The sequence below is a fragment of the Mesocricetus auratus genome, unplaced genomic scaffold (genome assembly GCF_017639785.1).
Source record: "Mesocricetus auratus isolate SY011 unplaced genomic scaffold, BCM_Maur_2.0 Super-Scaffold_2245, whole genome shotgun sequence".
Taxonomy (NCBI): Eukaryota; Metazoa; Chordata; class Mammalia; order Rodentia; family Cricetidae; genus Mesocricetus; species Mesocricetus auratus.
This window is the reverse complement of record NW_024429180.1, coordinates 14461767-14486682: the sequence shown is the minus strand read 5'-3', so window position 1 is coordinate 14486682 and position 24916 is coordinate 14461767.

Genomic DNA, 24916 nt, shown 5'->3' with positions numbered 1-24916 from the left:
CTTCCCTACTGGCCAACAGTACTTTATTCATTAACCAAAGAGAGACATATACACAGAAGGACTTCCCCCATCATCTTCTCTTTTCTGTCGAAATAAAAAGGTTTTAACTTCAACATAGTAAAATATATAACAAGGCAGTTATTAAGCAAGAACTACAAATAGAATAAATATGCCATCAACATTTAGCAAGTTTTAAAGAAAATATCTATCCTATTTTTTGCGTGTCTGAAGTCTCATATGCAGCTTATTTTTCATAAATAAGGAAAAGTATAATTATAACTATCTGTCTTCAACTCCATCAAAGACCACAGAAGGATAATATACAAACACTAGAATTGACAGAGAGATCTCGTTACCTGGACAGTCATCTGTACATCTTCTGTAATGTTGAGGCATCCACCTTCAGTCCCTAGATCACAGTGTGTATGGAAGACTTCTCAGCAAAGCAGGAAATTTTATACTGTACATCTGCACTGGCAGTTTATCCGTCATTTTTCTGTGTCCTACAGAATGTCTGGCAGACTCTTCCATGAAGCAGGAACCCTGTAAGATTGTTGAAGTTCAGCAGTCACTTTCCTTTGGGTCGTGCATGTTCAGTTTATACAGCAACAATCAAACAGTCCAGGCAAGTACAGTTTCTTGCCCAAATGACTAATCTTGTCATGTTGAAAGCAAACTCCATAATGAGTTTCTTCAATACCCATCCTTCCTCTCAGACATAATTGGTGTATCAGGAGCAGTTGTGTCCCATAAATGAAAAACCTTAAACCATTTAAATGACCTATATTCTCTAGGTCTTTGAATTGTTTGAAGAATATTTATCTATCATAAATACATCTCTGTATATCTTGAAAACTTCACTTACCTAATTATAAGTTCTGACTTATATATCTATAATCTGTCTTTAGTCATATATTATGTTTTAAAATATCAGTATAAACACAATACTTAAACAAGAGGAGAAATATACATATCACAAAATTGACCTTAAATTTGCATCAATAAATGAAAAACCATACCAATACAATTTCTATACCCTAATCTCCATTTTACCTTTAAAAAGAAATTGGTTGTGATCATTAACCATTTATAAGCAACCCCAGTCAAATGCCAACAAAAAATTTATAAATGGTATTGATCACAGTCAATCTCTTTCTAAAGGAAAACAAGGTAGTATGATATAGAAATGAATACTTTTTCTTGGAATGGATTTTTATTTATTGACACAAATTTAGATTAATTTTGTGATATATATATGTACATATATATATGTATTTCTCCTCTTGCTTAGATATTATGTTTATACAGCTCATGTAAAATGTAATTAAAAACAGATTGTATATAGTCACCTATAAGTAAGAACTCAGGTTAGCTACGTTTCCTATAAATAAAAAGATATATTTGAGATGGATAGATATTCTTTAACCTTTCAAAGACCTTCAGAATATATGGATTTAAATGGTTCAGGGTTTTTCATGATAGTGAGACACAACTGCTCCTAACACAGCAATCATAACAGAAAGAAAGTTGGGTATTGAAGAAACTCATTATGGTGTTTGCTTTCAACATGTCAAGATTAGCCATTTGGGCAAGAAATTGTACTTGCCTGGACTGTTTGATTGTTGCTGTATAAACATGCAGGACTCACAAGAAAGTGACTGCTATACTTTTACAGTACTACAGGATTCCTGCTTCATGGAAGAGTCTATCAGATATTCTGTAGGACACAGAAAAATGACTGACAAACTGCCAAGGTACATGGACAGTTTAAAATTTCCTGATTTGCTGAGAAGTCTTCCATATATACTGTGCCCTATGAACTGAAGATGGATGCCCCAATGTTACAGAGGAACTCGGGTTAGTGTCCAGGTAGCAAGATATCTCTGTCAATTCTAGTGTTTACATATTATCCTTTTGTGGTCTTTGATGGAGTTGAAGACAGATAGTTATAATCACAGTTTTCTTTAGTTATGATAAATGATAAGTTACATATAAGACTTTAGAATCACAAAGATAGGATTGATTATATTTTCTTTAAATCTTGCTAAATGTTAGTGGTCTAAATATTGCATTTATATTTCTTGCTTAATAACTGCCTTGTTATATATTTTACTTTGTTAAAGCTAAAAACATTTCTTTTTATTTAGCCAGAAAAGAGGAGATGATGGGGGGTGTCCTTCTGTGTATATGTCTCTCTTTGGTTATTGAATAAAGCACTGTTGGCCAATAGGGAAGCAAGATAGGTGGGACTACAAGTCAAGGAGGATTCTTAGAAACAGAGGCACAGTCAGTCACAATGTAGGACACCAGAGGAGTAAGTGGTTTAGACCCTTTCTCTGGTAAGATAACACCATGTGAATATACTAAGATTAGGAGTTATTGGTTAATAATTAAGCAGAGCTAGCTGATAAAAAAAACAAGCAAACGGCCAACAACTTCACGATTAATATAGTGTCTCGTGTGTTATTTGGGGGCCGCGGGACCCAAGTGACTGGTGGGAAGACTACAGGTTACAAGTGTGTGTGTGATGACATGAGGTTATGTGTAAATCACATATGCAGATGCCCACAAGTTCCTGAAGATCATTGGATCCAATGGAAATAAAGTTACAAATGGTTATGAGCTGGCAGGGTGTGTGTGTGTGTGTGTGTGCGTGTTTGTGTTCATATATATATATATGTATATAAATATATATTTATTTATATGGTGGAAGTTTTTAAGAGACAGGGTTTCTCTGTGTAACAGTCATGACTGGTCTTGAATTTGTAGATTAGGCTTGTCTGGAACTCACTGAGCTCTGCCTCCCCCTGCCTCCCATGTGCTGGGATTAAAGGTTTGTGCCACTACCATGGGTCTTTAATTTTAATTTTGTCATTCTTTTTTTAAATTTTGTATCCTGCTTTTCCTTAGTACTTTACACATCAATTTCTGATATTCTTGGCTAGAATACATGTTTAATGAAATAACACTAAGTTTACACTCATGTTCATGCTGAATTTTATTTATTCCCCCTATACACTAATAACAGCAGTCTCATTGTAATTCTTATATAAATGCAGTGAGAGATTATCATCAAGTGTTCTTTTCCTTTGTTCCCAAAAAGTACAAAGCAAGTTGTAATTTCTGAGTTACAAATTCTGTCACAATGTATCTAAATTCAAACAGCATTGCAACACACACAATATATATTTTTTTATAACCAGTGGCAAAGCAACAGAGGAGATACATGTATCCTGACTAGTCTGTACACAGTAGGATAATTTCTTTTAGGGGATATTGTTTTCCATGAAATAATGTTTTTTTCTTTTTTTTTTTTTTGGTCATTAGTTTGGTTTGGATTATATAACCTCTCAGTTAAAACTGAACTGAAATCCTGGAACCAAGTTGCAAAAGAAGTGATGAGCAGAGCAATGGAGACCCAACTGGTGAAACCCACAGAGGCAGACGACCTAAACAAGGGGGAACCCATGGACTCCAGATTGATGACTGAGAGGCCAGCATGGGACTACACCCCAAGAGGCCTTGGCAATCGGTGGGACTTGGAGAGTAGATCAGTATTTATTCCTGGCATATAAATGGACTCTGGGAGCCCATTCCACATGGAGGGATGCTCTCTCAGCCTGGACACATGGGGTAGGACCTAGGCTCTGCCCAGGATGATCAGACAGACTCTGAAAATCCCTCATGGAAGCCCTTACCTTCCCTGGGGAGCGGAGGGGGGGCTGGAGTGGAGTGGGGGGGTTGGGGGGATGAGGTGGCCAGGGAAGGAGGGGAGGGAGAGGGAACTGGGAGTAACATGTGTAAAAAATTAAGCAAAAAATATATTATAAAAATAATAAATAAAGTGTACAGGGTTGGGAAAGACAATCTGAAAAAAAATAACCAGAGTACTTACCAGGAAAAAAAGTTCAGCAATTTTAAATACTATTTTCAGGTTTTTTGTTTGTTTTGTTTGTTTGATTTTTTTGAGACAGGGTTTCTCTGTATTGTTTTTGAGGCTGTTCTTGAACCTGCTCTGTAAACCAGGCTGGCCTCAAAGTCACAGAGATCCGCTACCAATGCCTGGCTATTTTCAGTTTTTTCTTTGAAACCTTTACATATGTATATAATCATTCTGATTATGCTGAGCAACCCTCTCCACTAACACACCCAGGCATTTAACCAAAATGTTTATATTCTAAGACAGAGGGATTTGCAAATCCATGCTTATTTACAATAGCAAGAACATGGCATCAGTCAAGATGTCCATCAACTGATTAAGAGATAATGAAAATGTGGTGACTATACACAGTTGGAAGTTTGTTCAGCTGCAAAGAAAAATGACATGTGATTGCATGTAAATGGATGGTACTAAGAAGAATTAGACTGAGTGTGATAACATAACCCCAGAACAGCAAACGTTTGTGGTCTCTCTCATATATCTATCATGCTTTGAATTTTAGTTTTGCATGTTTAAACTGGAGTATGTGTGGATGCCAGGAATGTAGAAGGAAGACTTTATAGGATAAGGGGCACTAAGGGAGGAGTGAAGTAGGATACATTAATTTTTTTTCATTTCCGTTTTGTTCAGTGTAGAAACTAACGCAGGCTAAGAGCTCATTTTGTTAATTTCCCCCCATTTCACTTCCATTTTCTTTTCTATTGCTGATTCTTTTTTGTTTAATTGTTTTTTTTTTCTATTCAACAACAACAATAATCTAGTCTCAAAGTCCCAGCAGGAGTTTGCCAAATACCTATTTACTATTGATACCTACTGGCAACAGTAAAGTCAGTGTTTTCAAATAGAGAGACACTGGGTAGGTCAAGAACAGTCCAGGGTAAGCTGTATATTTTTTTAGTTTGCTAAACATTTTGGTTTGGTTTATGCCTATTCCTGATAGTGAACTTGATGTCTGTAACCATCCTGGAGCCTTCATCCAGTGACTGATGGAAGCAGAGGCAAACACCCACAGTTAAATACTGAACAGTCTTTGTCTCATTGGTTTTTTTGTTTGACTTTTTGTTTGCTTGTTTATTAGAGAGAAAGAACATAAAAGGAGGTTGGTTTGGAACATCTAAGAAGAGTAGTGGAATAGAAATAATAGGATCAAAATACATTCCAATTTTAAAAATGAAATTATTTATGATAAAATTAATTTAGTGCACAGTATATTAAAATATCCGTCTCATACATGCTAAGAATTTAAATGCTCATTAAGTCAACCAAGTTACCCCCAAAACTCATGAATGCCAGGCATCAGCCTGGGAATCCAGCATGGGACTGATCAAGACCCCCTGAATGTGGGTGTCAGTGAGGAGACCTAGGTAATCTATTGAGCCTAGGTCAGTACTCATCCCGAGTATACACAAGGACTTTGGACTCCCATCCAACAATGTGAGGTGCACTCTCACCCTGAACTCTTGGGGAAGGGTCTAGGCCCTGCCCTGGATGAAATGACAGACTATGGACACCCCCATGGAGGGCCTCACCCTCCCTGGGGAAATGAGGGGATAATGTGGGGGGGGTTGGGGGGAGGGCATGGGAGGAGGGGAGGAAAAGGGAGAGGGATCTGGAACTGACTTGTGAAGCAACCTTGTTTCTTATCTAAATTTAAACTGAAAAATAAATTTAAAAAAATTAAAAAAGTTACCTCCAAGATTTTTATATATTTGTGTAGTATTCTCCTATAACAGTGCATTGAGCAGTATTAAGTAAGTGTTAAAACAATACAGTCTCTTCCCAAGAAACGTTACCTATTAAGATACCTACATATTTATACAGCATTTAGAGAACAAAATATATTGAGCTTTAGTAAATAAATGTGTAGAGAATGGCTAAAGCTTTTTATTTATCTACTAGTCATTAATAATCACTACTGTATTTGTCAAAACATTGTCAATTAAATTTGTCAATTTTGTTGTCATTTAATTTGTCAACTCAAAAGTACTACAAAATCCACATTCAAGGTTCCTAAGACTGAAGACACAGTGTTGAAACAAGAAATAAATTCTACACAATATAAGCTACATTTGAGCAATTGTGGTATTTTTTATATCACTAAGAATGTACGTTCTTCCTAGATTACATATTCAGGAATATTTTACTATTCAAAAATTTTATGGGGTTCTTGGGAGTATTTTGGTGGCACATATATACTGGTAAAAAATAAAACACAGGTGAATTCAAGAGTGTGGCTCATCACTTAGAAGACAATGATGGAGTAGTGACTGAACAGATGAATACTACAGCTATTTTGTTTGGGAATACATTTTTGGGACAAATGGGCTGCATTCTAGTTTTCATGATAACTTGAAGTTTGCATGGCAGTGCATCTGCATTTTAAACATAAGGAGTTTCCTAAAGATACTAAAAATACAACATGCCGTATGGTCTAGCAATCCTACTTTTGAGTATGTATATAACAAAAATGAAGTAGTGTATTGATGAGGCAGCTGCATTCTCTAGATCACTGGATACATTATCCTCAACAGCTAAAGCCTAAAAATAATCTCTGTGTTCTTTAGGGAATATATGTAAAATATAACATAATATATAATAAATATTAATGTAACTTAGCAGAATAATACACAGTCTCTAAAAGGAAATAAAATCTGTTTTTTGTGGTAATGTAAATAAGCCTTAAGGAAATATATAAACTGAAATACATCAGGAATTTAATGAAAAATACTATGGGACTTCCTCATAGAAGTTTAGAGGAGTGTTCAGTACTTGGGGCTGTGTGATGACAGGATGGGTAGGAAGTAAGCATGATGTGGTCCAAGTAGCAATATGTGATTCATTCATATTTGTGTGTTCATGACTCTGAAGTGGCCAGAGACCACATAAGTGTCCTGGTCTTACTCTTAGCCCCCTGAGACAAAGCCTTTCAATGTACCTGGAACTTGTTACTTAGATATTCCTCATTCTCTGCCTCCCACTTTGTTGTAATAACAGCATACCACACGTGGGTATTTACAGAGGTGCAGGTGAAATGAACTCATATCTCCATGGTTGTATACAAAGTACTGTATCCAGCTGAATCATTGCCCCCTGCTCTAGAGTTCATTACTGAGTTCTGTTGCAATATGTGGTGACTGTAGTTACAAACAACACATTGTATACATCACAACTGCTGAATTGCTAAACTAGTAATTTAAAATATTCTTTCCACAGAAATGGGCTGTGAGGTGACAGATGCATTTAGTTTATCTCCAGCATTCTACAACACATATGTCAAAATGACATACTGTACTCTTTAAGCATGCATACTTAATATTTGCCAATGAAAATTTTGAAAAATTAAGCCCAGGCCAAATGACTTCAAGATGAGTCATTTGCTGCCCTCACCAGGATACTACAACATATGCAACTAAAATTCAATGAGATGAATTTGAAGTATTTCTTTACAAATATTTCAATACTACCATCATATTAATATTAATGTCTACTTAAGGTTATTATACATATTAGTATTTATCAATTCTATTATTCATTAATTGTTGTATTTATTTTTAAATCTAATAGAAGAGAAATGTCAAACAAAACCACATCGAAACAAGTAGACAGTACTGAAAACAAAAGTTACTTATAAAAAATATGTTATAGTAATTTAAGTTGTTATAAATACAGAGGTTATGCTTATTTTCTGAAGTCTAATAAAATAAAATGTCATGTACCATTAAACTATAAAATAATATTGGACATAGGCTTATTTGAACATCAGTATGATAATAAATGTATCTGTTCTCTGCTAAATAATCCCCATTTACATTTCAGGAAAACATCCCTTTGTTAGGGAAAAAACAGTCATTTAGTGGCAGACACACTTCTGTAATCAAAGCTGGGGAGTAGTGTTGACACAGCTACAGGCATCATTCTTCTCTCAACTTACAAAATGTATTGGGGAACACAATGTCATCTATACACTATTTCTAAAAGCTCGTTTTAAAAATCTCATTTTGCTTGTTTGTTTTTTTAATTTCAAATTAGTAAGCAGTGCCAGTCCTTCCCTTTCTTTTATCTTAATAATCACACTGCTTGCTGGCCATTGGCTACCAGAGGGTGGGGTTGGGGACTCGAATTACTGGAACAAAATGGTTTGTTTTTTGAATTGCTGTTATTTGTAAAAATAGTTAAAGAAAATTTTCAAGATAGAGCTATGAAATTCCTTGTGTCCGTGTCTTTGTAAAGTAAAGATGGATACACCCAGAAGCATACCAGCCCTGCTTTTATTCACAGTGTTCAGATTCCCTGCAGTACCCACAGTTTAGTTGATGGATAATGCAAACATTTGTAATTTACCTGGGGTATATACACACAAACTATACAGCCCTATAACGTGAATTAGGGAAATCTCTTTAATCACAATTCTAGATTCTTAAATTAGATAATTTACAAAGCAAAATATTTGTGCAGAGTGGTAAAAAATAAAAGAACAGAATTTAACAAACTAAGAATGAACACTGTGATCTGCAAGGTCTAATTTCCAGTTGAAAGCAATGTCATTAGGGTCTAGTTGGAACCTAATTTCATTATCGCTGTACTCTTTCAATGCTTTGCCTTTTTGTATATATTCATGTGTATGTAAGTAAAAAGGTATTTGACCATAAACAAGTAACTTATATGATAATTTTAATTCATAGAAGGTTGGTTTCTGAGCTTCTGCAACTGAGTACATTGAATTCCATTTTAGGTTAAATGTACCGGGTGTAAAGATATATAGCCATGATTGGTGCAATAAAAAGGTGGATGGCCAATAGCTAGACAGGGAGTTTATGTTGGATTTTCAGAGAGAGAAAGGAAGAAGACAAGAATCTAGGCATGCAGGAGACACCAGGAACTTGAGACGAAGCAGGAATTATAAGATGAAAGCGAGGTAATGCCACATGTAGAACATAGCTGAAAATAAATGGATTAATTTATGTTATTTGTTAGTTACGTCTAATATCCACTTATGAGTGAATACATACCATGTTTTTGTGTCTGGGTTATCTCACTCCGGAAAGTTTCTTACAGTTCTATCCATTTGCCTACAAATTTCAAGATGTCATTGTATTTTTTATCACTGAGTGGTACTCCATTGTGTGTATGTACCATGTTTTCTCTATCCACTCTTCAGTTAGGGCTATCTAGGTTGCTTCCAGGATCTGGCTATTACAAGTAATGCTGTTATGAATGCAGTTGAACAGATGTCCTTGTGTTATTATGTACATCATTTGGGTTTATCCCAATGAGTGGCATTGCTGTTTTTTTTTTTTTTTTTTTTTTTTTTTGGTTTTACGAGACAGGGTTTTTTTTTTTTCAATTTTTTTTATTTTAAATAGCTTGTTTTACATGTCAATTCCAGTTCTCTCTCCCTCCCCTCCTCCCGCACTCCCCTTTCCCCCCCACCCTCCCACCCTATTGCCAAATCCTTTCACATAGGGGATATCAGAGTCTGTCATTTTACTCTGGGTAGGGTCCAGGCACTCCCCTAAGAGCCCAGGCTGAGAGAGCATCCCTCTTTGTGCTATAGGCACACGAAGACTGTTTGTATATCAGGGATAGACACTGATCCACAGCTCAGGGCCCCATAGGTTGCCAAGGCCTTCTCGCTGACACTCACATTTGTGGGGTCCAGATCAGTCCCATACTGGCCTCCTCACTGTCAGTCTGGGATCCAAGAGCTCTCCCCTGTTCAGATCAGCTGTCTCTGCTGGTTTTGCCAGCCCATTCTTTGCCAATTTGCTCATCACTCCCCTCTCTCTCTCACTGGGTTCCTTGAGTTCAGTTCAGTGATTAATTGTGTGTTTGCCTCTGCTTCCATCAGTCACAGGATGAAGGCTCCCGGATGGTTATAGACATCAAGTTCATTATCAGGAATGGGCATTCGAGGTGGTCTCTCCACTATTGCTTAGCTTGCCAATTGGTGTTATCCCTTTAGATCACTCGAGGTCGCTCTGGTGCCTGATCTGTATTCGATCCCATGATTCCCTCTTCCTCCTATTCTACCCCCACCCCCTCAACTTCCTTTTCCCCCATGACCAACTCTCTTCCTTTTCACCCCCTCTCTTCTTCCCAGGTCCCACTCCCCCCCACTCCTCGCCATGTTCCCCATCCATTCAGGGGATCTTGTCTCCATCCTCTTCTCTTGGGTACTATGCATATATGCATATCTTTTAGGTTCTTTCCTGTTTCCCAGACTCTCTATCAGTGGAAGGGCAAACTGGCACTATCCTGATCCATGTCTAAAATCCATATATGAGTGAGTACATACCATGTTTGTCTTTTTGCGACTGGGTTACCTCACTCAGGATGGTTTCTTCCAGTGCTATCCATTTCCCTGCGAATTTCAGGATTTCATTATTTTTTTCTGCTGAGTAATACTCCATTGTGTGAATGTACCACATTTTCTCTATCCACTCTTCAGTTGAAGGGCATCTAGGTTGCTTCCAGGTTCTGGCTATTACAAATAATGCTGCTATGAACATAGTGGAGCAGATGCCCTTGTTGTATGAACTTGCCTCATTTGGATATATGCCTAAGAGTGGAATTGCTGGGTCTTGTGGTAGATTAATTCCCATTTTCCTGAGGAATCTCCATACTGATTTCCAAAGAGGCTGTATGAGTCGGCACTCCCACCAGCAGTGGAGGAGTGTCCCTCTCTCTCCACATCCTCTCCAGCATAAATTGTCTTCGGTGTTTTTGATTTCAGCCATTCTGACAGGACTAAGATGGTATCTCAGAGTTGTTTTGATTTGCATTTCCCTGATGACTAAGGATGTTGAGCACTTTCTTTTTTTTTATTTTATTTTCCAGTTTAAATTTAGATAAGAATCAAGGTTGCTTCACAAGTCAGTCCCAGGTCCCTCTCCCATTCCCTCCCTTCCTCCCGTGCCCTCCCCCCCCATTATCCTCTCATTTCTCCAGGGAGGGTGAGGCCCTCCATGGGGGTGTCCATAGTGTGTCATTTCATATAGGGCAGGGCCTAGACCCTTTCCCAAGAGTTCTGGGTGAGAGTGCACCTCACATTGTTCTATTGGAGTCCAAAGTCAGTGTGTATACTTGGGATGGGTACTGATCTGTTGCCCAAGGCTCAATAGATTCCCTAGGCCTCTTCACTGACACCCAGATTCAGGGGGTCTTGATCAGTCCCATGCTGGCTTCCCAGGCTAATGCCTGGGATTCAAGAGTTAACCTTTGTCTGGTCAGCTGTTTCTGGGGGTTAAACCAGCCCAGTCTTAATCCCTTTGATCATCAGTCCTCCCTCTCTGTTACTGGCTTTCTTGAGTTCAGCTCAGTACTTAACCAAGGGAGTCTGCCTCTTCTTCGATCAGCCACTAAATAAAGTTTCTGTTTTCTTAAGTGTCTCTTGGCCATTTTAGCCTCCTCTACTGAGAATTCTCTATTTAGATCTGTACCCCACCTTTTAATTGGATCCTTTGGTGTTTTGGAGACTTGTTTCTTGAGTTCTTTGTAAATTTTGGAGATTAGCCCTCTGTCAGATGTAGGGTTAGTGAATATCTTTTCCCATTCTGTGGCCTGCCTTTTTGTCTTTTTGACTGTGTTCTTTGCCTTACAGAAGCTTTTTAGTTTCAGAAGGTCCCATTTGTTAATTGTTGATCTCAGTGCCTGTGCCACTGGTGTTATGTTTAGGAAGTGGTCTCCTGTACCAACTCGTTGAAGAGTATCTCCCACTTTCTCTTCTAAAAGTTTCAGTGTGGCTGGATTTATGTTGAGATCTTTGATCCATTTGGACTTAAGTTTTGTACAAGGCGATAAACATGGATCTATCTGCAGTCTTCTGCATACCAGTACCCAGTTATGCCAGCACCATTTGTTGAAGATGCTTTCTTTTTTCCATTGTACAGTTTTAGCTTCTTTGTAAAAAATCAAGTGTTCATAGGTGTGTGGGTTAAAATTAGGGCTTAGATTCGGTTCCATTCGTCTACCTGCCTATTTTTGTGCCAATACCAAGCTGTTTTCAGGACTATAGCTCTATAATAGAGCTTGAAGTCAGGTATGGTGATGCCTCCTGAAGTTCCTTTATTGTATAGGGATGTTTTAGCTATCCTGGGCCTTTTGTTTTTCCATATAAAGTTGATTAATGTTCTTTCCAGGTCCTTGAAGAATTGTGATGGAATTTTGATAGGGATTGCATTGAATCTGTAGACTGCTTTTGGCAAGATTGCCATTTTTATTATGTTGATCCTACCAATCCAAGAGCATGGAAGATCTTTCCATTTTCTGGTATCTTCTTTGATTTCTTTCTTTAAAGACACAAAGTTCTTGATATACAGGTCTTTAATTTCCTTAGTTAACATTATCCCCAGATATTTGATGCTGTCTTTGGCTAATGTAAAGGGTGATGTTTCTCTGATTTCTTTCTCAGTCACTTCATCATCTGTATATAACAGAGCCACTGATTTTTTTGAGTTTACCTTGTATCCTGCCACATTGCTGAAGGTGTTTATCAGCTCTAGGAGTAACCTTGCGGAGTTTTTGGGGTCACTTATGTAAACTATCATATCATCTGCTAATAGTGAAAGCTTGACTTCTTCTTTTCCTATTTGTATCCCCTTTATCTCCTTTTGTTGTCTTATTGCTGTAGCTAGAATTTCAAGTACAATATTGAAGAGATATGGAGAGAGTGGACAGCCTTGTCTTGTTCCTGATTTTAGAGGAATTGCTTTGAGTTTCTCTCCATTTAGTTTGATGTTAGCTGTTGGTTTACTGTATATTGCTTTTATTATATTCAGGTACATTCCTGTTATCCCTGATCTCTCTAGGACCTTTATCATGAAGGGGTGCTGGATTTTGTCAAAGGCTTTTTCAGCATCTAGTGAGATGATCATGTGGTTTTTCATTAGCAGATTGTTAATATGGTGAATTACATTGATAGATTTTCTAATGTTGAACCATCCCTGCATTCCTGGGATGAAGCCTACTTGATCATGGTGGATGATTTTTCTGATGTGTTCTTGAATCCGGTTTGTGAGTATTTTATTGAGTATTTTTGCATCAATGTTCATGAGGGAAATTGGTCTATAGTTCTCTTTCTTAGTTGTGTCTTTGTGTGGCTTGGGTATCAAGGTAATTGTAGCCTCGTAGAAAGAGTTTGGCAGTGAGCCTCCTGCTTCTATTGTGTGGAATACTTTGAGGAGTATTGGAATTAGCTCTTCTTTGAATTTCTGGTAGAATTCTGCACTGAAGCCATCTGGGCCTGGGCTTTTTTTATTTGGGAGACTTTTGATGACTGCTTCTATTTCATTAGGGGTTATAGGTCTGTTTAGATTGTTTATCTGTTCTTGATTTAGTTTTGTCAAGTGATATCTATCCAGGAAATTGTCCATTTCCTTTAAATTTTCAAATTTTGTGGAGTACAGATTTTCAAAGTATGCCCTGATGATTCTCTGGATTTCCTCTGAGTCTGTTGTTATGTCCCCTTTTTCATCCCTGATTTTGTTAATTAGCATGCTCTCCCTCTGTCTTTTGGTTAGTTTGGACAGAGGTTTATCTATTTTGTTGATTTTCTCAAAGAACCAACTCTTTGTTTCATTGATTCTTCTCAGTGTTTGTCTGGTTTCTACTTGATTGATTTCAGCCATCAATTTGATTATTTCCTGGCGTCTGCTCCTCCTGGGGGAGTTTGCTTCTTTTTGTTCTAGAACATTCAGCTCTGCTATTAATTCTCTAGTATGACTGTTCTCCAGTTTTTTCATGTGGGCACTTAGTGCTATAAATTGTCCTCTCAGCAGTGCTTTCAAAGTGTCCCATAAGTTTGTGTATGTTGTGTCTTCATTCTCATTGAAGTCGAGGAAATCTTTAATTTCTTTTTTATTTGTTCCTTTACCCAGGGATGGTGCAATTGTGCTTTGTTCAATCTCCATGAGTTTGTGCGACCCCCGGGAAGGGACCCCCGACCCGCAGGGGTGAGGTGATGAGGGTCGCTACTAATTTGGTGGGCCTTCACGGCAGATCAGATCTGGAAAGTGAACTTCAAGAGGTTAATGGAATCAGGCTCAAGACAACGTTCCCTGATCAAGAGCCTTTATTTTGGGGGAACTTATAGAGGAAGGACCTCAGGGGGTGGTACCAGCATGTCAATCAAGTCTCAATTCAAATATACACCAAATATGGTAAAGACAAAGCTGTAATTTTCCATCAGTCATCAGTTGCATTCCACAAATGCTTGTCAGCGTAAGTCAGGTGCAGGAATTAAGGAGGGGTAGGAAGTATTCAATGGAACACTTTAATCTTGTTAACAAAGACAATTACTCTGTAAGGGTACTTCCCCCTGGCTAGGCGGGTGGGCTGCCCTGTGTAAATTTAACTTTTATGGTTAGCCTTTTCCTTTGTCTCAAGGGCATGTGTGCTCGCAGTCACATAGGCAGAAGGCCAAGAAACGGTTGACAGACTCCATTTTGTTCAAGGTTCTAGCAGTCTCCAACATCTCCCCCTTTTCTATATAGTAAAAGAAGAGAGCAATTGGGTGAAGTGCCTGTCTTAGGTTATCTGGTGGGCTTCCAGTTCTGGACATGGTGAGAGAAGATACGAATTAAGTTTTTGCCGGCAATGTTTAGAGGGCCATGTTTGCTCCCAGACTCTGGCACCAAGCTATTCCCATCTTAAGCATCTCCACAGCCTGGAGCAGAGTGAACGCGAGCGGTTGGCCAGGTACTCAAACTCCTGAAAGCTCAAAGGTTGGAATGTAGGTTTGTCTACAGCCTCAGGTTCTTCGGGGTCTTGTTGAGAGAGCTGCTGATAGTGAACCTGAACTGAATTTTTGGTAGCCTCATCAACCTGATTTTTAACAAAACCAGTAAGGCGACGAAATGCCCAAGGACCAAAGGAAATAAGTAACATGAAGCCAATAAAGGGTCCTAACAAACTAGGCAGCAAAGTCGATAGCCAGAGGGAGGTAGAGAACCAATTTTTGTACCAGGATTCACTTTGATCCAAATTTCTTTTTGTTTCTTCCAGACTCTGTTCAACTCTTCTGATACTATCTCTAACTAATCCTGATTTGTCTTTGAAAAAGCAACATTCCTCTTTAAGGGCGGCACAAACTCCCCCCTCCCGCAAAAAGGCGAGGTGGAGACCGCGGCAGTTTTGTTGTACCACTTCAGCTAAGGAACCAACAGTTTGTTCTAAGTAATCTAAACCTCTTTTTAGCTCATCTACGTCTCTAATAACAGTGCGGGTTAGAGCATTAACAGAGTCCTTTGTCTGGATTAGGGAGTAAATTCCTGTGCCAGCTCCTGCTGCACCCAGACCAACCAATATGGCTAATGTGAGGGCGGTGACCGGCTCTCTTTTTTGGCGAGAGAGAGTTACAGTTAGATCACTTTGGGGCAATAAATCAGATTCAGGGCGAACAGTCAATTTGGGCACGAGTACAACAAGGACGCAGTAGTCCTTGTGAGCAAGAATAACATCTACAATATGTGGGGATAACCCTGTGGAACAAGCAAAAAAGGTGAGGTTGGGGGCAATAAGGAAGGAAGCATGAGCAGCAACTTGCATGGTTTGAGTACATGCTTCTAACAGCGGGGTTGGGGGAAGCATACATGGTCCCAAAAGGCAGAGTCCAGATCCCACGACCTGTCCTAAGGTCATGCTGTGTGGCTGTGGCTGCGTGCCCCAGCAAAGCAGATTGGTGTCGTTGGTATAGATGGGTGAGCCGAAGGCTGCAATTCCTTCGTAGAATGGAGGGATGGGCAAATAGCAAATCCAGCAGCGCTCATAGGTAGTGTTGGAGAGTGCCTGGGCCGAGGCGTTGACCATCTGAACTATGAGGTCCGCGGTGGAGACTGGACCGGCGGGCATGGTGGGTTGATAAACAGTGGTGGCGGCAGCGGGAGCTGGAGAATGGAGATTAGGAAGAGGGCGAGGGGCGGCAGCCTTGGGTAGGAATGAGCCACCACCAGAGGGGTATAAAAAAGGATTGGGACCAACAGCAATAGGGCGAAAGGAAGGGATTTCCTTCAAAAGTCTAATGGAAAAGGTGAGGCCTGGGTCCGTGCCAGAAACATATAAGTGTATACCCCAGTAAGCGCCTCGGGAACCTTTCCAGAGGAACCTTTTTCCTGCAGCCGTAAACTGGATATGGAAGAGGTTGTACCAACTGCGTGAACAAAGGGGATTAAGTGGTGGTGGGCCAGAATTAAGCTGTCTGGCCGGGGGATGTAAGGAGGGAAACTAAAATTCAAAAGGAGAAATGGAAGAAGTAGCAGGCGATGTGGTGTTATCTTCACTGGGAGTTTTGTTATCAACAGCATCTGAAAGAGAAAACAGGAGATTCCTCAGGGGCTCTTTCCCTGGGAGGGTTATAAAGCTTGACCAGTGCATTTCTCCATTGTTGGTGTTATGAATGCAAGCATGTTCTTTTCCCCAGATAAGGACTGGGTGAGGACCGAGCCATTGGCTCGTGTACACATCCTTCCAGAATACCTGTCGAAAGTTTTCACGGGTGGAAGGGTGCCAGAGCCGATCAGCAGCTGATCGGCCATTGTTGTCCAGAGAGAGAAAATTGAGCACAAAAAGTGCATGATTTAAAAGTAGGCGATGCTTGCCTTTGCGAGCATACAGGGTTTCGCTTTCGGAAGAAAGCTTAAAGAGCATATTTTTTTAAGGTCTGATTAGCTCGCTCTACAACTCCCTGTCCTTGGGGGTTAAGGGGAATTCCTGTTTTGTGGGTAATGCCAAATTTTTTACAAAAATCCTTAAATTTAGAACTAATGTACCCGGGGCCATTGTCAGTTTTAATGGCGATAGGGACAGGAATAATAGTAAAACAATGTAAAATATGGGCAATAACGTCCTTGGTGGCTTCTCCTGTTTGGAGAGAGGCACAAACAAAGCCACTAAAGGTATCCACCGTAACATGAATATATTTAAGATTGCCAAAGGCAGAATAATGAGTAACATCCATTTGCCAAAGCTCACCAGGCACAAGACCACGGGGGGTTGACTCCTGTATGAGGTTCAGGCAAAAGGGAAAGGCAAGCTTTGCACGATTTAACTATCTCTCAAGCCTGTTCACGAGTGATGGAATATTGTAGCCTAAGTGTTTGTGCATTAAGGTGATGTAATCTATGAGCCTGTTGTGCTAACTGTAAAGAGTTAGACTAATCAAACACAAACCAAAGAGAAGTCAGAGGTAGCTTTTATGCATCTGTCTGAAAGGTTTTTAGAAACCACCTTCTGTAGTGATTTGGCTAAGCTGATACATTCAACTTGACAGACAATAAAATGGCAGAACAAATCCGAAGACACAAAGTGAAGGCGCTGTAATGGCACTGACCACACACACACACACACATACACATACATACACATACACAGCAGTTTGAGTGTAAAAGCTCCTTTAGTTTCAGACACTGGGTACCCTGACCACAGACAGTTTGTGTGGGGCTGAATAGAGCATGGACTTAGAACCCAGCAGGGTCACAAGGCTTCAGGTGCCCCTGCCACCCATGGATGTATCATAAACGACAGTGTGACACAGAAGTGACCTCACAGCTTTAAGTTTAGGATTGGCTAAAGAAATGCAGGGATGGCCTGGTAACACTAGCTAGGCCATTCAGATGCTGTCCAAGCTGACAAAGGCCACATGGAACTAGAATGACATACTTTTGGGGGCCTGGCCGATCACAAGAAAACTAAACAGACCAAAAGTGCCACAAAGACTCCTAACTAATATGTTTACATTCAAGCCTTCTCTTTAGGTCTAAAAGAGCATGCTGTTCAGAGGTGGAAAACTTTTTGTGGGAAAGCCAGACGAGGCCAGTCCACAGTGCTCGAGAGAGCAGAGTCTAGTCCGCACACTCTAGCATATAATACTGAAAAATGTGTTGGGATCGTAAAAGCAAGGCAATGTCCTAGATCCACATCACTCCTGCCACTGCGAGTCTGTTTACAATCACTTCAAATGAGTACAGCAGATTCATTGCTGGATGTAATAAAGAAAACTGTCACAAGATCAGTGCAATTTACAGGATCGTGCTAGCACGCCTGCCACAGGATGCCCATGACAGAGCTACACGTGTACTGTCTATGGTGCAAATACAAGATGTTTGTATTTGCAAATGAGGCATATGAACACCAAGGGAACATCTACTCAGGGCACATTCCTTTTTTCATAGGTGTGAAAAATGAGTTAGGGAGAGGTCACAGAAAGGTTACTTATGGCATGCCTGAGACCACTGGGATTGTCCACTGCCTGTGTAGCAAAATGCCCATGAAAAATCCTTGTGACAATCCAAGAGTTTAGAGCCATGCTGAGGGCCCTGAAGGTTCATTCCTGTGACCAGCCAGCGCTACCACCACAGGGGCTACCAAGAGAGGCCACCTAGCCTCTAAGGACTCCTAGACACTCAGGGGTCCCAGCTGTCAGCTGCATGACTCTAGGCTGATCTACCTTTAACACATTGTATCAAATATGGAATTTGATTGAAAAACTGCTTGTAAAAATAAAATTTAAATCACCCTGCAGATCAATACAAAAGCATACCACACCGATACATCTATAAGAAAAACAATTCATCCAGAAAAACTACATTTGTGGCTTCCAAAAATAAAGCATCCACAAGCCTGATTTCTTTTTGATAACAAAAATAGGGGTATTCCAAAGAGATGTAGAGAGTTCTATATGGCCAGCATTGAATTGCTCCTGCACAAGCTGCTGGGCTGCTTCTACTTTTTCTTTGACTAGAGGCAATTGTCCTACCCAGAGAGGATCATCATTTATCCAGGTGATTTTATCTGTTGGGGGGGGTGCAGGGGAGGTAGTGATGGCTACTGAAAATTTTGAGCAGGTGGGCTATAGCCAAGGCCCGCTCTATCATCGGGATCGGGATTTTGGCGAGCCGCTTCTTCGGCTCGAGCTGCCTGTCTAGTGCATGGTTGCCCCTGTGCCGCAGGAAGAGGTCTAGCAGGGAGAGGCGGTTCAGCTCCCTACCCTTCAGGGTCAAAAAGAGGGAACTGGAGTTTACGTGATGCCGAGGAGAGGAGCTGTGAAAACTTGTCGCTGAGAGCTTGATCGAGAGAGGAGGCAAGAGAATCAACAGTGGAGGAGTATTTGGGAGCAAAAGGTTGAGGAAGATCAGGGAGCTAGGAAAGATCGTAGGCAGGAGGTCTCGTGGCCAGAGAGACCTTGCACCCGAAGGTAGGCGGCAGCCTCTTCCTCTAGCTCCTGGGCGTCCCCAGGATCAAGAGGTTCCTCAGGAGGAGCAGAGGTGAGAGCCCTTAGGAGGGGTAGATACCGGTGGCTAGAGAGCGAACTTTAGGGGCAAATGAGGTAGGTTGATCAGAAGGAGAAGGAGGAAGCTTATCAAAGTCAGAGTTAGCAGAGGAAGAGGAACAATCTTTAGAAAGATCAGCGACAGAACTTGCCCTGGAGCTGGCAGGAAGACACCCTCGGGAAGCGACCTCTAGATGTTGTTGGGCATCTTTAAGAATTTGTTCATTTCGGGGGCTTTCCTCCACGTTAACAATGATACTTTTTAAGAGATCCCAATACTGCTGCATAATCTTTTTATCGCTTTCAGAGCCTTTGGTTTTGAAATAATTAGTTAATTCAGCCCCGACTTGTTCCCAAGTACTGCAAACTATTTTTGGACAGGTAATGACAAACCAGGGACAGACTTCAAGTACAAAAAGTGGAAACTTAAGCAAATCTTTTTTCTTAACCTCAATGTTTCTATCTCTTAATTCTTTCTGAATTCCTTTAATAAATCTAGCTTCTTTGCTGATGTTAGTCCCCATTTTCACGGGACGGATGGGACGGCGGTGTTAACCTAGGTTATTAGACTAACCCTACTCTGCGCCACCCGGATGGGGCTTACCTGACACCTTATGAGTGGGCTCCGGACTCGTCGCGCCTCTGCAGTCCGATCGGTGGTCTGTAACTCGTGCCCCACGTGGGGCGCCAGTTGCGACCCCCAGGAAGGGACCCCCGACCCGCGGGGGTGAGGTGATGATGGTCGCTACTAATTTGGTGGGCCTTCATGAGCAGATCCGATCTGGAAAGTGAACTTCAAGAGGTTAATGGAATCAGGCTCAAGACAACGTTCGCTGATCAAGAGCCTTTATTTTGGGGAACTTATAGAGGAAGGACCTCAGGGGGTGGTACAAGCATGTCAATCAAGTCTCAACTCAAATATACACCAAATACGGTAAAGACAAAGCTGTAATTTTCCATCAGTCATCAGTTGCATTCCACAAATGCTTGTCAGCGTAAGTCAGGTGCAGGAATTAAGGAGGGGTAGGAAGTATTCAATGGAACACTTTAATCTTGTTAACAAAGACAATTACTCTGTAAGGGTACTTCCCCCTGGCTAGGCAGGTGGGCTGCCCTGTGTAAATTTAACTTTTATGGTTAGCCTTTTCCTTTGTTTCAAGGGCATGTGTGCTCGCAGTCACATAGGCAGAAGGCCAAGAAACGGTTGACAGACTCTATTTTGTTCAAGGTTCTAGCAGTCCCCAACAAGTTTGTAGGGTTTCTGCGATTTGTGTTATTGTTGAATTCTAATGCTAATGCATGGTGGTCTGATAAGATGCAGGGGGTTATTCCAATTTTTTTGTATCTGTGGAGATTTGCTATGTTTCCTATTATGTGGTCAATTTTAGAGAAGGTTCCATGTGGTGCCGAGAAGAAGGTATATCCCTTTGTATTTGGGTGGAATGTTCTATAGATGTCTGTTAAACCCAGTTGGGTCATAACTTCTATTAGTTCTTTTGTTTCTTTGTTAAGTTTCTGTCTGGAGGTCCTGTCTAGCGGTGAGAGAGGAGTGTGGAAGTCTCCTACTATTAGTGTGTGAGATTTTATGTGCATTTTGAGCTTTAGTAATGTTTCTTTCACGAATGTAGGTGCCTTTGTATTTGGGGCGTAGATGTTTAAAATTGAGACTTCGTCTTGATGTATTTTTCCTTTGATGAATATGAAGTGTCCTTCTTCATCTCTTTTGATTGATTTTAATTTGAAGTCTAATTTGTTAGATATTAGGATTGCTACAACCGCTTGTCTTTTGGGACCTTTTGATTGGAAGATCTTTTCCCAACCCTTTACTCTGAGATAACATCTGTCTTTGATGTTGAGATGTGTTTCTTGTATGCAGCAGAGGGAAGGGTTCTGTCTTCATATCCATTCTGCTAGTCTGTGTCTTTTTATAGGCAAGGTAAGGCCGTTGACATTGAGGGATATTAATGACCATTGATTGGTGATCCTTGCTTGTGCTTGATTTATTGTTAGTGAAGTTATTTTGTGTAGTTTCTCCTCCCTTTTTCTTTTGGTGTTTTGTAAAGTGTCATTATATATTGCCTGTACGAGACAGGGTTTCTATGTATTGTTTTGGAGGCTGTCGGTCCAGCCTGGCCTCGAACTCACAGAGATCCGCCTGCCTCTGCCTCCCGAGTGCTGGGATTAATGGTGTGCGCCACCACCGCCAGACTGGCATTGCTGGGTTTTAAGGTAGATAGATTTCCATTTTCCTGAGAAACTGCCATACTGGGGGAAACACACAGAAACCACTGACCTGAGCATGTGTGAGCTCATGGACTCTAGACTTATAGTTGGGGGCCCTGCATAAGACCAAACTCGGACTCCTGAACTTAGGTGTCAGTTGGGGGGCATGGTCACTCTATAGGGCTGCTGGTAGTGGAACCAGTATTTATCTCTAATACATGAACTGGCTTTTTGGATCATATTCACTTTGGAGAACTACTCTGTCAGCCTAAATACAGGGCCCAAATGATGTGACAGACTTTAATTATCCACCATGGGAGACCTCATCCTCTCTGAGGAGTGGATAGGGGGTGGAATGGGGGAATGGTGGGGGAGATGGGAGGATGGAAGGGAGAGAGAACTGGGAATGGTATGTAAAATATTTTAATTTAAATAAAAAATTAAGAATTTGGCAAAAAAGAAGCCGGGCGGTGGTGGTGCACGCCTTTAATCCCAGCACTCGGGAGGCAGAGGTAGGCGGATCTCTGTGAGTTCGAGGCGGGGCTGGACCGATAGCCTCTGAAACAATACAGAGAAACCCTGTCTCGTAAAAACCAAAAACCAAAAACCAAAAAAAAAAAAAAAAAAAGAAAGAAAAAAGAATTTGGCAAAAAAGAGCTACATAAGAACAAGTGTAAGCTGTAGGTCAAGTTTTCGTAATTAATGAGAAGTCTCCATATCTTTTTTCTAAGCTGGGACCCCAAAGAAAAATCTTACTACAAATGGGGAAAGGATTATAAACAAAAGTAGCATTTTGATTCACTCATAAGCATCACATAGGTCAGAGATCATATTGAAAATGCTTATACTTCATAAAGTGAAACAGAATTGTTCTATCAATATTCACATTATTCTATGTTTTACTATGCATTTATATTTGTATTTTCTTCCTACTACCTATATTTTCTTGTTATTTGTCAATAATTTGCCTTTCTCTGATTTAACTTTGAATTATGTTTATTTTAATTAATATATAAAACTAGAAATTGTCTATACTAAAGTGAGTACTGTATGTTTGACATGTGTATATATGTGTAAAGATAAAATCTAACAATATCTTCAAGTATTTATCTCTCATCAGTATGACAGTAATGTTCTTCTTTCTGGTCTTTTGAAATAGATATCATTGTAATTTGCAGTCATTTATTCCTATCTAACTATAATTTATTTAATTTTATCAACACTTCCTCTATCATCCCCACCCAGATTCTCTTCCCTGTCACTGATAACCGCAGACTACTCTCAGTTTCTGTGATGACTGACGAATGAGTTAGGCCTCAAATGTTTGGCTCAAGTCACTGAGTAGAGTAGTGATCTCTAGCAAGAGTGGGGGACTTCATTTTTTTTATGTATGAATAACATTAACTTTATACATAGTACTTCTCATTTTCATTGGGTGGATTCTTGTGTTTATTTTCACACTTGGCTGTTGTGGATAATGATCAAGCAAATATGAAGTTAAAGACACACTGATTTAATTGACTTAATTTCCTTTGGACACATATCGGGTAGTTACATTGCTTGATCATGTGGTTGTTCTGATTTTAATTTTAGGAAGGATCTTCAAAAGTTGTCAATAATAACTTTGCTAGTTTACATGTCTACCAGCAGTGCACTCAAGTTCACTTTCTCTCCATTCTGTATTTCTGTTTGTTTTTATCACAATCACACTTAGTGGAATAAGGAAGTACTGTGATTTGCTTGAAATTATCTAATTACTTATATGCTAAGCATTTTTTTCATAGTCTTGTTGCAGTTTGTGTTAGTTGCTTTCCTCTTGCTGTAGGACAAGATCAGGATCAAGGCAGCCCTTAGAAGTGAAAGCTAATAAGTTCCAGAAGGGATATGCTTCCTCACCATCACATCAGGGTAGCCTTGAAACATCAAGCTATGACGTCACACATGAAGCAGGAAACCGCAAGTAAAGCACAAAGAGCAAACTGAATGTTCAAATCCCACCTCCAGGCCTACATTGCTTTCTACAAGGCCACCTAGGAAGCATCAGGAACAGCAGCACCACCCACTGGGAAGCACCCAAATGCCCTCAACTATTGGGTGCCTCTTGTTGAAACCATCACACATATTCCCAGATCTTTTAAACACAAAAACTGCAATGGAGAAACTTCAGTAGGCATGGACTTACAGAATATCAAAGTCACACTTCTATGGATCTATCCAGGAGACACAAGTATATTCCAGTTTCCTAACTTAGGACCATTCTAGCGAAGATTTCATAGGGTTCTCTTTATGTCAATGTCATACTGACTGAGAGGAACTGTACCTTGTTGGGCCATTTTTATTCCAAAAGCTTCATATTTTATTTCTTACAAAAATAATTCAATTTGTGGCATGAACATGGAGGGAGCAATCATTTTTAAAAGTCTTTGGCCATGATGTCTACTTGCTACATATTTTGTTGCAGTCCTGGAGAGGAAATCCATACCCTTGTAGTAGCTAAGCAAGCATGGCCAATGGAAGTTCACCACAGGCAACACTCTCTTAACATTGCATCCAATAGCCAAGCATGACTTATGTCCCAGCATATGTATGATATCCCCAAATGAAGTATTCTTAGCATTGTGGATTTTTTGTTTGTTTTGTTTTATTGAGAATTTTGCTTCATCTTAATTACAAATTATTCTCACATGTGAGTAGTATGGCTAGGAAGGTGGAATATGCTTACCATACAAGCTGAGTGAGAGCTTAGATAACGTATTAATGGAATTGTTATCTAGTAGCATGATAAACTGATATCATACTACTATTGCAGTGACAAGAATTTTAACAAAAAATATTTGTCTCTGCATCATTTATCATCTATTAAAGAACATACTCATTGTATGCAACTATTCAATTATTTATTCTTCCACTGTAGTAATATGTAATGTGACACAATCCTTGTTTGGCTCAAATCACCACCTATCATCTGGGTGTTACTATTTTGAAACAATCTAAATTTATTGAAGTAAATGAGACTAATTAAGTCATCCATTCATGCAAAGAACACACAGTACTGTCAAGCTTTTCAGTCAATGATATGCTGTTATTATATTTCCTTGCTTTTGTAGATAATGTGAGAATTTATAAAAAACATGTATCACAATTAGAGATTTTCTACTAAATGCTGGAGCTATGTAAGTATAATGGCTTGCTATTATTACTGTGTTTCAAGTAGGAGTAATAAAATGTTGCTTACACTAAACCATGCAACAAATTACTATGGAAGTGTTAACAGTTCATTAGAGCTCCAATGAAGAGAAAATGGTTAATTTAATTTTGTATTTAACATTGTGATATGGCAATAAGGTAAAAGTTTTCATTATAAAAAGAGCTGACTTTTGTTTCAGACTGAGCTCTATATGTCTTAAAGTAAAATTATCCTCATTTCACAAAGCAAGAAAAGATAAAATTTCTTACGGTGATTGCCCTATAACTATAATCATTTCGTGAAT